At 35.9% G+C, this 18187-nt stretch overlaps 1 protein-coding gene and 1 long non-coding RNA gene across 3 annotated transcripts in view; one reads left to right on the top strand and one right to left on the bottom strand.

The window, feature by feature from the left end:
• LOC120430524 (uncharacterized) overlaps positions 1 to 18187 on the top strand; it is a 444462-nt gene that overhangs the window by 299439 nt on the left and 126836 nt on the right. The window lies entirely within an intron of this gene.
• Positions 5163 to 5436, bottom strand: LOC120430527 (uncharacterized). The gene is made up of 2 exons (XR_005607658.2): positions 5332 to 5436; positions 5163 to 5278 (listed from the first exon to the last, which is right to left on the bottom strand). It is a non-coding gene; the product is annotated as an uncharacterized LOC120430527 (long non-coding RNA).

The raw sequence follows: 18187 nt of genomic DNA, 5'->3' as shown, positions 1-18187 counted from the left end.
CGAGTGATTTTATAGCCTTTCCTCAGTAAGGTGAGGAAGGCAAAAACGAGCCCAAACATGCTAAACATGATACTCAACTTAGGAAGATGCCTTTCAAATTATTTTGGTCAGACAGACAGTTCATCAGACTTCTGATCACATAAATATTTTGAAGTTTTATTTTGAAAAAGTAAATTTGCCTCCTGATTATTCAATTTGGGGAGCGTCAGCAAAAACTTTGAAAAATATTTGCAAAGGTGCAAAAAAAAAACAAATAATGTTTATATGCTAAGAAGTATTTGCCTTAATTTTGCTGAATACACAAAACGAAAAGAATACATGAAAAAAACATTTAAAAAATCAAAAGAAGCACATTTTTGTGAAAACAAAGAGATTTTTTTAATTAATGGATGATTATGATGGTTTTCTAGATATTTGTTTCACATATCAAGAAAAACTAAAAGCTTTTAACATACTATTTGACTATTAACGTGATTAATTTTTAGAGAACATAACTTAATTGTTATTTTTTTTTCTTAGATTAAGTTTTGAATTTCATGAAGTTCAACAAATAGAACCCGTCATGTTATCTATTTTAAGAAAGATATATTAATGGGTTTTCTAATGAACTCAACGAGTTGAAGATCTGATAACCCTATAAAAAAAACTATGAGCACTTAAGTGTTCATTATACTCTTTTTTGAGGCCGGATCTCAGATATTTTGATGAAAATTATGTCCTGATTATTCATGCGACCCATCGATAGAATGGGGAAACAAAAGACCTGCCCCTAAATTTTGAAGATCTGTTCAGCCATTTTTGTTAAAACTATCAAACATTAGGTCTATTCCCGTACTGCAGAATTCTGCAATTCTGCACGAAATCGAAAGCAGAGCGTTCCCGTACTTTTCTGCAACAAAAGTAACTTTTCTCCCAGGCAGAACTTCTGCAATGAGAGAGGCTGAAGTTGCAGCAAAATCGTTCCCGTACTCTTCTGCAAGCTCTCTCTTTTCTTTCTTGTTGAAAAGTAACTGCAAGTTGTTGTGATGGATGTTGAGTACACGCTTACATAAAGTTTGCAAGTTGGGTGAAATCAAGCATTTTATTATTAGTTGTAATAAAATTTATGTTTTATTATTACTAAATTGAAGTAGTCTTTTTGAAGGGACGTTTGTATATTTTGAATTGATGGATTTTTGGGGTAGTTTTTTGTAATGTCTGTTTTTATAGAAAACGATTTTTTTTATGTTAACGATTTCAGGCTTAGTTCATTAATGTAAATGATATAGCGATTTTTTTAAGTGTTAATATTTTAACCAGACAAAAAAAGATAACTACAGCCAGTATTGCAGCACGGCTAGTACCCCAATTAAAAAATTGTATTATAAAAAAAACAAATTGTTTTTAAAAACTTTTAAAAGACACATTTCTTTTGTGTTTAATAATTTCAAATAAATATTTGTTTGGGAATAATTTTTGATCTTCAATTGTTTTTGAATAGACATTTAGTCTGAATGACATGTGAGTTTGAATAATAGGTAAATTTAATTGGCGAACAATAAATTGTACCTTTAATGGTGCTACCAATTTGTATTCTTATATGAACCAATAAAAATTATGAAATTTTGTCCAATTCTTCTATTTTAAGAAATTTAAATTTCAAAATTCGGAAATTCATCTTGAATCATAAAAAGTACAATTTTTTTGAGTCATATTTTAGGTTAGAAACTCAGATTAGAGGTTTTAGAGATTGGAAATTTTGACAAGTTCTTCGGAAAATAGAGTACGAACTATTTCTATTTTTTTGATAATTGATTTTAATTTTTTTGATTTACAGTATTTTAATATTTTACTTATTTTTTGATTTTTTTTAGTTTCTTTTATTTTTTTTTTACTGTAGCTTTTGAATTTTTGGCGTTCTGATGTCTGAAATATTTAAACTTTTGATTATTTTTATTTGGAACTTTTAAGTTGAAAACCTTTTTTTTTTTTTATTTTGAATTTTTAAAATCAAGATTTTTTGAAATTTTAAACATTTTGAAATATTTAATTTTTAATTATTTGTATTTTTTAAGCTTTTAATTTGTGATTTGTTGTTTTTATTTTATTTTTCTGATATAAATATTTGCAGCATTTTTAAATTTCTTAAATATCTGATTTATTTTTTTAAGTTTCTCAATTTGAAAATATAACTTTTATTTTTTGGTAAATATTTTTAATTATGAATTTCGTAATGTTTAGATTTCAAAATTTATGAGTTTCAAAATTTTAGAGTTTGTGATTCATTATTTTTTTTACATTTGTCAATTTCGCTACGTCACCGTTGTTCTGTAATGTGACATCCAGTCATAATTTATTTATGTTATCCTGAATAATCTTTCAATCATTTTGCTATTAAAACATGTATAGGTATATGGTCCCTTCTATATTAAACCTTTGTTTATCTTTTTTTAAATTATGTTTGTTAAACGTACCTGTCATTCTCATTTCTTAAATTGTTTACCTAATGTAAAAGTTTTGAGTTGTTTTTAATATATAATTTCTACCTAAGCATAAATAATTTCTAGTTTAATAAATGGTATTTTTTTAAATATAACGTTGAGTTGCAATGAAACAATAATGTCCCGGTTCTAGAGGAAATTAGGCTTTCAATTACTTTTTTTGTCAATAATTTTTTTAATACTTTGAAATAATTAAAAAACTTTAATACCTTATTTGAGTAAATCCACTCAACTGTGCACAATATTGCAAAAAAGTACTGGAACGCGCGGGAACGCGCTACCCAGGCAAAAGTTTTGCCGCTTCTCTCCTTGCAGAACTTCTGCAAAAGAGAGAGTTGAAGAGAGCGAGCTGAAAAGTACAGGAACGCGCTGCAAAAAAGTGACTTATGCTGGCTGCAGAATTCTGCAGAAGCTGCAGAAATTCTGCAATTCTGCAAGTACGGGAATAGACCTATTATTTCGATATAAAAATGGAAATGAATCCCCTAATTTAAATAGTTTAAGTTATGTGTTTACTTTCAAAAAGCACATTTTGCAACTTTTCTATGTTAGCTTTATCCCAGTTTTCCCCCGAATAAAAAACACCGGAAATTGATCGTTTCCGTTTCGGCAAGCTCACCCTTTTTGCAAACTACTTCCCACACAGGGTCCCGGAGTCCAGAAGAGTATGTTGTATTATGACTGAAAGTCGGTTCGGGCAGACTGTGTGTGTGTTTGTCGGGTCGAGCAGCAACGAGATTGATGAGCACTCTAGACCAAACCGGGGAACTATCTGGCCACGCGATCCATGCACGGACCGGACCGGGTTTGGAGTGGGGAAGAGAAGGTCCTTGTATGGGGGGAGGGGTTTGTGTGTGGGGTAAACCAACAAAACATGCCATCCTGATGGTGAGTGTTGGCAGTGGAGTTGGTGAGATACGCTGAGAAGGAAGTGGAAAGTTGAGAATTAAGGAAGTAAGAAGTAAGAAGTAAGAAGTAAGAAGTAAGAAGTAAGAAGTAAGAAGTAAGAAGTAAGAAGTAAGAAGTAAGAAGTAAGAAGTAAGAAGTAAGAAGTAAGAAGTAAGAAGTAAGAAGTAAGAAGTAAGAAGTAAGAAGTAAGAAGTAAGAAGTAAGAAGTAAGAAGTAAGAAGTAAGAAGTAAGAAGTAAAGAGTAAGAAGTAAGAAGTAAGAAGTAAGAAGTAAGAAGTAAGAAGTAAGAAGTAAGAAGTAAGAAGTAAGAAGTAAGAAGTAAGAAGTAAGAAGTAAGAAGTAAGAAGTAAGAAGTAAGAAGTAAGAAGTAAGAAGTAAGAAGTAAGAAGTAAGAAGTAAGAAGTAAGAAGTAAGAAGTAAGAAGTAAGAAGTAAGAAGTAAGAAGTAAGAAGTAAGAAGTAAGAAGTAAGAAGTAAGAAGTAAGTTAGAACGTTGAAAGGTCAGAACGTTAGAACGTTAGAACGTTAGAACGTTAGAACGTTAGAACGTTAGAACGTTAGAACGTTAGAACGTTAAAACGTTAGAACGTTAGATCGTTAGAACGTTAGAACGTTAGAACGTTAGGACATTAGGACATTAGGACATTAATGGACATTAGAACTGTTGAACGTTAAAATTTCTCAATTTCAAATTTACCAACTTTCTCCGCTGCGTAACTCACTCCAAAGTTGACCAACCACTCTGGACACGAAAGTGATACATGGCGTTCCGGTGGGGTCCTCTGGAAGGAAAGGTCCGAGGTCCAGGCAGCTGAATTAAAATTTCAAATGATCCAACCGAAGCATGTGTCCATCCCGGAGGTTATCTCTGCCGAGTCAGGAAACAAGCGTTGACCAGAGGGAAGTGTGAGTTGAGTCTGCACACTGCAGTCAGTCTACATTCAGGGAGGAGGGAGGAATAGTTTTGCTGCTAATTGAATTTTAATTGAAGGATATTTGAAATTGTCAACACTCGAGGAGAGTCCGCACGTGGTTTGGTCGTACTGGTGTCCAACAATGCAATTGTGCAGCTGGACTGACAGACTGGTTGGCTGGCGTTTCTGCATTTTTAATGCAATTTATTGCCCTAACAATTAAAACAGCTCACACCAAAAAATAATCGTGTAATTTTCTGTCTAATCGATGCACATAACTGGAGCGTTACTTATGACAGAAAATTACATCAGATTTGAAAATTACGTGGCACATTCTACGCCTCGATTTGGCATTGAATTTTACAGGAGCTGAAAAAAAGTTAATGTAATTTTCATATTGATGTAATTTTATGTTGATGGAAGATTGAGCGTGATTTTCTAGGTTATGAACAAAAATAGTTAACCCGTTTCTATGTTTCATTTCCTCTGTTTCTTTTTTCGTGATTTTGTTTGTTTTACATATTATTTTTCAGGGGCAATATTACTTTTTCTCACTGATTCGATCTCCGACACCAGAAACTAACCTTCACTGCCATCATCTGACTTTAACAAATCGAAGAGACACTTGCAGGGACCCGGTTTTTCCTCCACTTCGATGCATTTCTTCACGGCCAATAACTTGCACTCCCCCCAAACAAACAAGCAGAGCCATCTGAGTCGGCACTCCTGGGTCACATTATCTTCTTTGCACCTGAATCTCGTCGAAGTTTCTGCCAGGTCCTAATCCGTGCCTTGTTTTTCCTTCTCATGTTTGCCCCCGGTGTTGCAGATTGCGACGCTGACTGGCGTTGAACCTCCGGCTGGCACTCCAAAGTGTGTAGGTTCTTGATGAAATCGGTTCCGGATTGTATTGTCTTCATTTTTGTCCTCAGCCAAACTGTTCTAATCTGCCCGCCGGGATTTTTTTGTCCGCCACCTGAAGGACGAAACAGTTAACTGTGAATCGATCTTCAATTAAGAACCACTTACCTTGATAACATTTGAATTTACAGATGGACACACATTGGTGAAAAACGACACCGGAGGCGAGACTTCCTTGTTTTGATGCGGCTACAACTGAAACTGAACTTTCTGTTTTGCTCCCAAGATGGCAACTTTTGACAATCTTGCACGCTGCTATGCGTTTCATCAATTTTGCTGTTCAAAATGGGTAGAATTAAGATTCGTTAGATGTAAAATTATGTTCATTCTGATGCTCCAGTTATGTGCATCAGAAGAGACGGGAAATTACAACAAATGAACAACGATTTTCAATCACGTTTAACTTTTTATTGCAAATATTTTTTTCACTGATTTTTGTGATGATTACGTCGTGTAAGATGTAAAATCATGTTAAACTTCCAATTACGTGCTCTGATTTTATGTCACATTACAGATTACGTCATGTGTAGAATTCATATTTTTTTAGTGTGCTGGAACGGAAGTAAGGAAACGGGGCGTTACAGCTTGGACAGAAATTTGCTTATTCGATTGGAAGTTGGACATTGTTGTTGTTTTACAAGAATGCCTTGAGGTGTTTTGTTGGAGCTTAATCAGGCATGGTTTCCGATTGAATTCGTTGACAATTGATTGTAAATAATTCACCATTTAGAACAAACCCTAATTAACCTTCTTTTTTCTCTGTTTCTCTTTTCAGGTAAGTTAATCGATGGCAACTACCAGTTACGGTAAAAGTATCATTTATGTATAAGGGTCATTCCATGTCAACTGGGTACAATTTTGGTCCCGACCTTCACCGATTTAGACCAAACTTCGACGGAACGTTCATGTATCGATAGTTAACATAAATCCTAAGTTTTGTGCTGATTGGACCATCCCTCTATTTTTGGCACCACCCTCTTTTTGACGATTTTCTAAAAAACTTTTTTTTTCTTTTAATCATAACTTTGCAGCTATTTGAGCAAAAGACTTCCTACAGGTTGCATTTTATAAAAAAAAAATGCTCAAGAATTTGATAAAAATAAAATTTCAACCCTTTAATGCCCCCTAATATTATTTTTTAGAGTTTTTAGTATTAAAATTCAGTTTTGACCAAATTCTTATATTTTTATTTGTTTTATTTTGTCACCATCTTGTTCCCCGGACAATTTTATATAGTTATCAATGTAAACTTCAAAATAAAATGAAATATTGACGAGAAATAGCGATTTTACATTACTGTCCTATGAATTAAAATCCGAAATAAGTTTCTCACATATAAAAACCGAACTATGAGCAGTTCTCTCAGATTTCGGTCATTAGATTTTTTTTTGTATTTTTTAATCCTACTGAAACTTTTTTGGTGCCTTCGGTATGCCCAAAGAAGCCATTTTGCATCATTAATTTGTCCATATAATTTTCCATACAAATTTGGCAGCTGGCCATACAAAAATGATGTATGAAAATTCAAAAATCTGTATCTTTTGATGAAATTTTTTGAACAATTTGGTGTCTTCGGCAAAGTATATGGACTACACTGGAAAAAAAATGATACACGTTAAAAAAGTTTTTGGTGATTTTTTATTTAACTTTTTGTCACTAAAACTTGATTTGCAAAAAAACACTATTTTCAATTTTTTTAGTTTTTGCATTTCAATTTTTTTTTTTTCAAAGGTGGGCAAACATGTGCACTAATTTAAAAAAAAAAATAAAAACTGCTAATATTTTCAAAAAAGTCACCTTAAAATGGATTTAACTTGAAAACGGTGCACTTTATTAAGAGCGAGTTGTGGCGCTATAACCACGGCAAATAGTGTCCAGGGCATTTGTGGAAATACGATGTCCCATCCTCGAGGGTCCCGGAGCACCAAAACTTCTTAGCATGGTGGCTCCCAACGATTCGTAACTCAAACAAACAGGAACGTGAGCGGGGGATCCCCACGTTTCTTCCTCCCCTGTAGATTCAGAACTGTATTGCTGTTTGAACATTCGTGTTCAAACTCAATCCAATTCAACGAATCATCTTTGCGGTGAACTTTACGCAGTTGGCCTGGCCGTTTCGACGTTTGTGATGTTTCAATGCATATTAATGCAATGGCGCACTGCAAATGTTGATAATGACAAGAAGATGCTAGGCGTCAATCAACCTAAGGCATTCTCCAGGATGCCCTCGAAAGACTGGCTGCGCTAGGGTTAGATTAGATTAGATTAGATTAGATTAAAATGGATTTAACTTGAAAACGGTGCACTTTATTAAAATTTCACTAAAGTACTTTTTAATTGCAAATTTGATTTTACATCGAAAAATGAAGTTGAAAAATTTTGGCGACCAATATTTCCATTTAATGAAAAAATCAGTATGGATTCAAAAATTCATAACTCGTTCAAAGATTTTTTGCACAACCTGAAAATTTCTGAAAAGTTGGCATTTGATGTCCTCTAAAACATGAGCATGAGCATGAGCATGAGCATGGTTGACTGCCAATGAGCTGCTACTCCGTTATTGACGGATCAGCTGAAGTTAAACAATGAATCAAAAATGATCAGTGGGAGCCAACCATCCGTTCACTGTTTAACCCCTGAAGACCCCGACTTTATTAGTCAATACCGGCGCCCTCCCAAGAAGCCTGCAGTTCAACGAAAGGGAGGAATGTTAGTCCGATAGTTGAAGTTGCAGACTCATCAAGCACATAGTTTTTCGCTATATACTTGTTGATACCGCTTGAGACCGTTGAATCCACAGCATCTCCTTCAAGCATCACGTGATTATTTTTTTTTTGGTTAGTAGGATAAGGTATTGGCTTTTCGATGCCTCCCGAGCTACGACGCTATGGGGAGGACTTTCATAACAGTCCCGTCGGCGAGCCTTCCGAGCAACGATGCTATGGGAAGGTCTTTCTGGTTAACACACAAAATCACACAGTTATTTTGCTCCACTATTAACTTGACGATCCAAATTGTCAGTGCATCTTTCGATCATTATATAGAAATAGCTTTTTCACCGCAAAAAAATAAAACCTTATTCGAAAAATTTAAACACAGTCCACCCGACGCCGTGCCTTCCGATCAACGATGATATAGGAAGGGCTTTGAAAATCACAAAAAATCACTTTTCACTCCGAATATGTTTTACGACCACGCGCTCCCTTTACAAATAATGCACTGATGACGCTGCATTTTCAGAGGGTAATCTTCTCCTCGCAGCACACAATACACGACAAAAATGCGAAACAAAAGGCACACACAAAAAAAATCACTTTTCACTCCGAATATTTTTTACGACCACGCGCACCCTTTGCCAATTATGCACTCACCCGAACAGCGACACAAAAGAGACGGAAAATAACACGAAAAAACAGGACTGCGCGTCCACACAGGCACCGCACTACTGATGCCATTATTTAATTATAATGACCAATCACCCCATGCACTCGAACAACGACACAAAAGAGACGGAAAATAACACGAAAAAACAGGACTGCGCGTCCATACAGGCACCGCACTACTGATGCCATTATTTAATTATAATGACCAATCACCCCATGCACTCGAACAACGACACAAAAGAGACGGAAAATAACACGAAAAAACAGGACTGCGCGTCCACACAGGCACCGCACTACTGATGCCATTATTTAATTATAATGACCAATCACCCCATGCACTCGAACAGCGACACAAAAGAGACGGAAAATAACGCGAAAAAACAGGACTGCACGTCCCCACAAGCACCGCACTACTGATGCCATTATTTAATTATAATGACCAATCACCCCATGCACTCGAATAGCGACACAAAAGAGACGGAATATAACACGAAAAAACAGGACTGCACGTCCCCACAAGCACCGCACTACTGATGCCATTATTTAATTATGATGGCCAATCACCCCATGCACTCGAACAGCGACACAAAAGAGACGGAATATAACACGAAAAAACAGGACTGAGCGTCCACACAGGCACCGCACTACTGATGCCATTATTTAATTATAATGACCAATCACCCCATGCACTCGAACAGCGACACAAAAGAGACGGAAAATAACGCGAAAAAACAGGACTGCACGTCCCCACAAGCACCGCACTACTGATGCCATTATTTAATTATAATGACCAATCACCCCATGCACTCGAACAGCGACACAAAAGAGACGGAAAATAACGCGAAAAAACAGGACTGCACGTCCCCACAAGCACCGCACTACTGATGCCATTATTTAATTATAATGACCAATCACCCCATGCACTCGAACAACGACACAAAAGAGACGGAAAATAACACGAAAAAACAGGACTGCGCGTCCACACAGGCACCGCACTACTGATGCCATTATTTAATTATGATGGCCAATCACCCCATGCACTCGAATAGCGACACAAAAGAGACGGAAAATAACACGAAAAAACAGGACTGAGCGTCCACACAGGCACCGCACTACTGATGCCATTATTTAATTATAATGACCAATCACCCCATGCACTCGAACAGCGACACAAAAGAGACGGAAAATAACGCGAAAAAACAGGACTGCACGTCCCCACAAGCACCGCACTACTGATCGGCATTTGATGTCCTCTAAAACATATCAAAAACTAAAAAAAATTAAAAATAGTAAAATAAAAAAACACCAAATTTTTTTAACGGTGTATCATTTTTTTTTCAGTGTAGTCCATATCCATACCTACAACTTTGCCGAAGACACCAAATCAATCGAAAAATTCCTTCAAAAGATACAGATTTTTGAATTTTCATACATCATTTTTGTATGGCCAGCTGCCAAATTTGTATGGAAAATTATATGGACAAACTAATGATGCAAAATGGCTTCTTTGGGCATACTGAAGGCACCAAAAAAGTTTCAGTCGGATTAAAAAATACAAAAATTAAAATTTATGAAAAAATACCGATTTCGTAGAGAACTGCTCCTATGCGGAATTCATCTCTTTTTGTTGAAAAATACACCATGTACTTCCGAGTGCTGCGCAAAATCAAACTTTTTTCAGTAAAATCGCTGCTTCTCGCCAATAGTTCATTTATGTTTGAGGTTTACATTGATAATTGTGTAAAATTGTCCGGGGAACACGATTGTGATAAAATAAAACAAATAAAAATATAAGAATTTGGTCAAAACTGAATTTTAATACTTAAAACGTTAAAAAATTATGTTAGGGGGCATCTAAGGGTTAAATTTTATTTTTATCAAATTCCTTGGATAATTTTCTATGAAAGGCAAGTTGTAAGTCTTCTGCTCAAATAGTTGCAAAGTTATGATTAAAAGAAAAAAAAGTTTTTTAGAAAATCGTCAAAAAAGAGGGCGGTGCCAAAACAAGAGTGATGGTCCAATCAGCACCATACTTGGGATTTCTGTTAACTATCGATAGATGAACGTTCCCTCCAAGTTTAATCTAAATCGGTGAAGTTCGAGTCCAAAAGTGTACCCAGTTGATCTGGAATGACCCATAATTAAGACTATTTTTTATTTCCCATGAATCAAGAAGCATATGATATACTGAACATAATCGCTAAATTATAAAAAATAAATCATTTGAAAATATAACCATCGAATGAGAATTTAAACTCATTTTAATATCAACTTTTTACAATATCATAAGATTTGTAGTAAATGATCTGATTAATAAATTGACACGAACAATTTTCCTAAACTGCTCTACCATTGGCAGCAATTCCCATCCCATTTTCCATGAACAAAACTGATGCTCCTAAAGTGCTTTCCGCAGAGCAAAACGATACAACTTTATTTCCAAAACCACACAAGTTCGTCCTCAACCAGAAATAGCTCTCCCTATCTCTCTGTTCAACTTGCCATCCACCAAAGGAAAACTTTCGAATTATAACAGTTGAACTGCTGAGGGTTTCCAACTCGGTTCTAGGAGGGAAACCATAGAGACAAAAAAAAGTAGGTTCATTTTATGAAGATGTGACGATAGAGTGTTGGTGCGATATTATCACACACACACACACACACAACTCGCCCCACTTTGACAACATCATCTTTATCATCCCCTCTTAATGTTAACGGGAGGACGCCTAAACCACAGAGAAACAATGCTGTCTGGTTCATGGGACAGACCATCGACCACAGTGCAAGTTGTGGAATGTACCCAAGAAAGCATCGAAAAGTGGAACTTTTGCGGTTTCGAACAAATAGAGAAAATAAAGCGTGAACAAATGTGTTGGGGTGGAACTGAAGTTGTTGCAATTGTGGATTTACAAAAGTATGTGTGAGTGTACTTTTTTTGTAAGTGTGCGACTGGAAATGCATTCCGAATAGCACACACGTCCAAGTGCGATATCCCTCAACACTTTGTTGAATGGAAAACTTTTCCGATCCCCTTTGCTGGTCTGGTTTATTGAAAAGAGAGTTTTTTCCTCGTCAAATGGGAGGAAAATTATTTCCTTTTCCTGCTCAATAGTGCCAACAAAGGTCAGTTTATTCGGGAGAGTGTATTTGACTTTGACAGATAGCAATTCTCTTTGAAATCGGCCGATTTTGCGCATTTTTATTTTTTGTGTATTTTTTTGTTTTACCAAATAGTTTTGGGGGCCTTCCCTATGACCAATGAAGCCATTTTGTGCAATAAGTTCACCTATACAAATCTCCAAATAATTTTGTGTTAATTTAATCTAATCGGTCTTTATCGGTGAAATCTGACGCAAATTTTAGAAGAAAGATAATGAAATTTTAGGTGGATAGGTCGACTAAGAGAAAAGTAAATTAGAACTGTTCTATTTATGGAGCGCAAGGGTAATGCAGTACGGCTTTGTCTTGAATACCAAGCTACCAGAGCAAGGCTCAAGACACATCCCAGAAATATCCGAACGCAATAAATGTCATCGGTAGAACCAAAGTAACGTGCCGGTTGTATGTATAGGCGGTGTGCGATCATTTCTTTTGGCCGTCCGGGAGTCATATGGATGACGCTGCAGGAATAAGTTGTCTCTGTACATTTACTGTGTGTTTCGCTCAGTACTTGTACAGAGCCAAATTAGAAGGCTAAAAGACTTGATCACACACACATACTTCCTCAAATGGCCCTTCGCTGACTTAGTTTTCCGTCCTTTATATCTTCTTCTATGACTCTTAGTCGACCTATCCACCTAAAATTTCATTATCTTTCTTCTAAAATTTGCGTCAGATTTCACCGATAAAGACCGATTAGATTAAATTAACATCAGTTCTCGGTGACCAAAACAATATGGAAATAATTTTGTCGGAGATATCCATTCAAAAAAACTTGTTGGGCCGGTTACGGTGGTTCAGGGGTTAGCGTGATAACCTCTAACCCCAGTAAGGCCTGGGTTCAATCCCAGACGGACCCGGTGGCATTTTTCGAGACTATATTTGCCTGATCACGCCTTCTATCGGATGGGGAAGTAAAACGTCGGTCCATTTGCGTAAAAGATGTTTTGGGTGACTCACCACTAGGGTGCCCAGAAAAAAATGACGCCCTGCTCCACAAATCCCAAATTTTGCGTTACGTAATAAAAGAACGCTCCCTTATTTCTAATGAACAAATCTAAATAGCTGCGTGCCGCTTAATTCATTTGCCTATTTTTCTCATTTCATCGCAGTCGAGCTAACTTGTCGTACGTCGATTTTGGGCCAAATTGAATTAAGAAAGCCATTTTGTGCAGCTCACAATGCCCAAAACTCGATTTCAAATCTGAGATATTCAATAAAAACCGAAAAAATTTGTCTCGTGCTAACTTGACACACTCTTAAAATTGCTGTAAGTGAGACAACTGGTCAAAGAGGTTTCAGATCAGAATGCGAGGGGGCGACATCTATATCTCACTACAGGCAGCTCGCCCGTAGCCAACACAAGCTGTCAACATCGGCACCAGAACAAAAGGGAAATGTCAACTTCGGCTCCAGCACAAAAGAACAGCTGTTCGTTACGGAACCGAAACAAAGCAACTGCGCACTGTAAAAAAAAGTACAAAAACTGCAGGCATAAAATGGAAATAAAATAATTATTGTTTTTATGTAAAATTTTACCGCAATGTACGTTTAAAAGTAAGTGTATGTTTGTGAGGTGATTTTTATCAATTTATTTGCAAAATAAACTACTAAAGTAGGGATTATTAAGCACACATCGGGCCGATGACCTCATTTAAAGTTGTACTTTTATCACATGAAACGTTTAAATTAACTACTGTGTAATTTGACTTTTACTACAGTAATTCTTATAACAAAACTTGAATTAGTAATAAAAGAAATAATAATGATAATAATAATAATAATAATAATAATGATGACGTAGTCAAAGTGATGAGTAAATACGGCGAAGTTTTGACCATCACCAACGACCGCTGGATTAACTTCTTCCCAGGGATCCCAAATGGAGTTCGGACCCTGCGGATGTTGCTGAAACAGCCAACGCCGAAATTAATCACTGTAAACAATGCTGCTGCAGCAGTGACGATTGTAGGCAAAAAATCGCTTTGCAAACTCAAAGCAAAGAACAAAAAATGTGCGGATTCGAGTAAAAAGGTTAACCAAAAAAGCAGTACACAACCGATTGAACCCGAGCCAAGCAGCAGCAGCAGTAAAAGCAACAATAGTAAACCAGAACAAAATGCAATGGAAACAAGTGAAATCGACGAAGAAGACAACGATGGATTCGAGACCGTGCTTTCTAAGCACACCCGCCGCCGAAATCGCTTACAGGCATATTTGGACGCGGAAGACGAACTAACAAAAAAACGAAGAGAGATGGCTGCAGAAGAAACAGATGAAGAAGATGAAGATGTCATAAAAGCAAAATATTATAAGAAAAAGTGTTGTGAGATAACTTCTAAATCCCTGGAAGAAGAGGACGAAGATAAACTTGAAGAACTTGATAATTCATTCTTTAAATATTCTGCTAAATATTTGAAACATAGAGAGAAATCGTTAGAAAAAAGGCATGGTAATAATTATTGAAGTGATTTTAAACTCTGTAATATTTCCTCTTTCACTATCCACCTTGAAGAGATGAATGCACAATGGTGTAAAGTCTCTATAATAATAATAAAAAAAAAAAAAAAAAATATTTTTGTTTTCACTGTGCGCAGTTTGCGCGCGTTATCAATCTCAATCACCCAAGATGGCGGCCTTTAGCATCCCCCTGTCAGAATGCGTTTGACACACGTACATGCCCGACTACCGTAAACGATTGTAATTATAACTCGGGATATCAGCAACCAAATTCAAACAAATTTCAGGACAATGCACAGAATGGTCAACAAAATAAAACGTGATTGTTATTGTTTACATAGCGTGCTCTATTTTCCGTTTATTCAAGGTCAAACACTAACACGCATTTTCTCGGAACGTCAAAAAGCGACAAACGACAAGATAGCACGACAGCGTCGATTTGATACATTGATCATTTCGCTTTTTTTTGCATTTAATTGAAAATCTAAATACAGTCCAGATCTCCAAAGGCCTTGTCAAAAGTTCACTTCGGGTAATAACCCCTAAACTACTTTAAAGTGATTTAGTAATTTTAAACCCAAAATGGCAGTGATGAAACATTAAAAAAATGCATTTTGTAATTCAATAATCAACTATTTAGATTTCACTAAAAAGTTAAACAAAATCTAGAACAAACTGATTCCTGCGTTTCGAGTCGTCGCTTAAAGATATCGGTGCTGTGCAATCCTTACCACGTGGATACCGTTTTGAAAAATTGTGCTTCGCTGAAAATTGTCCATTCAAAAAAAAAAATCTTTTTTATTGAACGTGGATGATCTCAAAACCTCGCTTTCTTGAAGTTTCCGCGTGGTTTATGAATGGCCTGCTACGGTTGTTTGTTTTTTTTTCTTTTTTTTCATATTTAAAAACACACGTACGAGAATTTATTATTAAGGTCATACTTTTGTAAAAATATCCCTAAAAAACAATTCAGTTTACATCTAAGTTAATATCATTCGGGAAAATGGAACTTTCGGGGAAATAACCATTCGGGTATATGTAATTTCGGGAAAACGACAGTTCGGTAAAATGGCCATTCAGGTAAATGACATTCGGGGATATGGAATTTTCGGGAGGATGATTTTCGGGGATGTGGAAATTTCGGGAAAATGATTTTCGGGGAAATGGCACTTTCGGGGAAATGATTTTCGGGAATGTGGAATTTTCGGGGAAATGATTTTCGGGGATATGGGATTCGGGAAAGTGGGATTCGGGAATAAGGGATAAAACCCGAATTTTGAACTAAATATTTTTAACAAATAATCAAATTTTCAAGATCCGTATTTATTTTTTTATGTTTTGCGCCACTTTTTAGTCACAGAGAAGTACGACCAAATATTTATTAAAAAAATGAAAATAGTAAACTCAAGACTTACTATAATCCTTGCTCACAGGGTGAACAGGATTTGATGTTTTTTAAATGTTTCAAGCCTGAATTTAAAAAAAAAACTTTTATTTAAAAGTGTAAAAATGATTCTTATGACCATACGAAAATTATTGGCTAGTTTTGGAAATTTCGATATTTGGGTCACTTATTATTATCAGGCCTTAAAGGGTCAAACTGGTGTAAAATTTTTCCTAGGATTCAGAATATGTCAAAATTGAGACTAATTTGAAATTTATTGTTTTATTTGTTATGGTAGCATAAAGGGATGTATGACAAAAGGTCGAAAGATACAAGGTCGAATGGACAAAAGGTCTAATGGACAACCGGTCGAAAGTAGACAAAAATCCAATGGACAAAAAGTCGAAAGGACAAAAGGTCAAAAGTTTAAAATATAATAGAAGTCAGACATTTTACTTAAAGAACTGCTCATGTTTAAAAGAATGGAAAAAGTCTCAAAAATATTACAGCATCAAGAATAGAGAAAAAATCACTAAAAATTACGACAGTCAAGAATAGTTGTTGTTTTTGCCTTCCTCACTGAGGTAAGGCCATAATCCTGCTCTAAAAATGAACTTTGTATAAAAACGTCGTAGACCCACCTTCATGTATACATATCGACTCAGAATCGAAAACTAAACAAATGTCTGTGTGTATGTGTGTGTGTATGTATGTATGTGACCAACAAACTAGCTCATGTTTCTCGGCACTGGCTGAACCGATTTGACCCGAACCTGTTGCATTCGACTTGGTTTAGAGTCCCATAGATCGAGTTTTATACAGATTGAAGTTTCGATAAGTAGTTCAAAAGTTATGTATAAAAATGTGTTTTCACATATATCCGGATCTCGCTTAAATGTATGTAAACTATGTCTGGGTCCACCATCCGACTCATAGTTGGGTAGGTTGTCAAAAGACCTTTCCAACGAATCCAAAACATTGAAGATCTGGCAACCCTGTCTCGAGATATGGCCACTTAAGTGATATTGATGTACTTTTTGAAAGCCGGATCTCACTTAAATGTATGTAAACTATGTCCGGATCCATCATCCGACCCATCGTTGGTTAGGTTATCAAAAGACCTTTCTAATGAGTCCAAAACATTGAAGATCTGGCAACCCTGTCTCGAGATATGACCACTTAAGTGATATTGATGTACTTTTTGAAAGCCGGATCTCACTTAAATGTATGTAAACTATGTCCGGATCCACCATCCGACCCATCGTTGGTTAGGTTATCAAAAGACCTTTCTAATGAGTCCAAAACATTGAAGATCTGGCAACTTAAGTGATATTGATGTACTTTTTAAAAGCCGGATCTCACTTAAATGTATGTAAACTATGTCCGGATCCAGTATCCGACCCATCGTTGGTTAGGTTATCAAAAGACCTTTCTAACGAGTCCAAAACATTGAAGATCTGGCAACCCTGTCTCGAGATATGGCCACTTAAGTGATATTGATGTACTTTTTGGAAGCCGGATCTCACTTAAATGTATGTAAACTATGTCCGGATCCACCATCCGACCCATCGTTGGTTGGGTTATCAAAAGATCTTTCCAACGGGTCCAAAACATTGAAGATCTGGCAACCCTGTCTCGAGATATGGTCACTTAAGTTATATTTATGTACTTTTTTTTTATTCCAGATCTAACAAATAGATGAAATTTGTGTACAACCCCATCATATCAGCCATTGTTGGTAATGAGTGAGGAAGGCTCCAACCACATAGGTGGATTAAGTTAGTTTTTGTAAATAACCTAACAACATATTTTAGAAGACGGCCTTTTTCTAATCTAATCTAATCTAACCCTAGCGCAGCCTGTCTTTACATATTTTAGAAGACGGCCGTTTTTTTAAAGAACTGCTCTTGATTGATAGAATGGAAAAACTCACAAAAATATTACAACAAGCATGAATGGTTACTTTTTACAAACTGGAAAAACTCACAAAATATTTTAGAAGTCAGATTTTTTGAAGAACTTCAGGTGTTTAAAAGAATAGATAAACTTTTAAAAATATGACAGTCAAGAGAAGGTTGTTTTCAAAAATAGAAAAAAAACACACAAAAAAGTACGACTTTTTTTTAAAGAAAGAACGGCTTATGGTCGAAAGAATGGAAAATCTCACAATTTGTTTTATGACGCACAAGAAAAGGTTTATTCAAGAGAATAGAAAGTCATTTTTTTTTAGATTTAAGTTTTTTGACACTCGATGTTTTGTCCTTTCGACGATTTGTCCATTCGACCTAATAAGGCTTTCTAAGCCCAGTGAAAAAATATAATTTAACACAAAAATGATGAACTCCTCGTCACAGTGTCCTGATGCAAACAATGACCAAGCTGTAGCTGTCACAGCCTTGCGAAGTACGTTGGCTGACATATCGGGCGGTCAGTCAAAAAAAAACAGCTAGAAGTCGCCAGACAAAAAACTTTTGCTAGAAAGAGATTAGAAACCTGGTGCAAACAAACGTCCAGCTGTTATTAGAGACCCTAAATAGGATCTAATTTAGGATCTCTAGCTGTCATGTAAACATACTTT

The sequence above is a fragment of the Culex pipiens genome, chromosome 3 (assembly GCF_016801865.2).
Source record: "Culex pipiens pallens isolate TS chromosome 3, TS_CPP_V2, whole genome shotgun sequence".
NCBI classification, from domain to species: Eukaryota; Metazoa; Arthropoda; class Insecta; order Diptera; family Culicidae; genus Culex; species Culex pipiens.
This window is presented reverse-complemented; position numbering and strand designations above follow the sequence as displayed.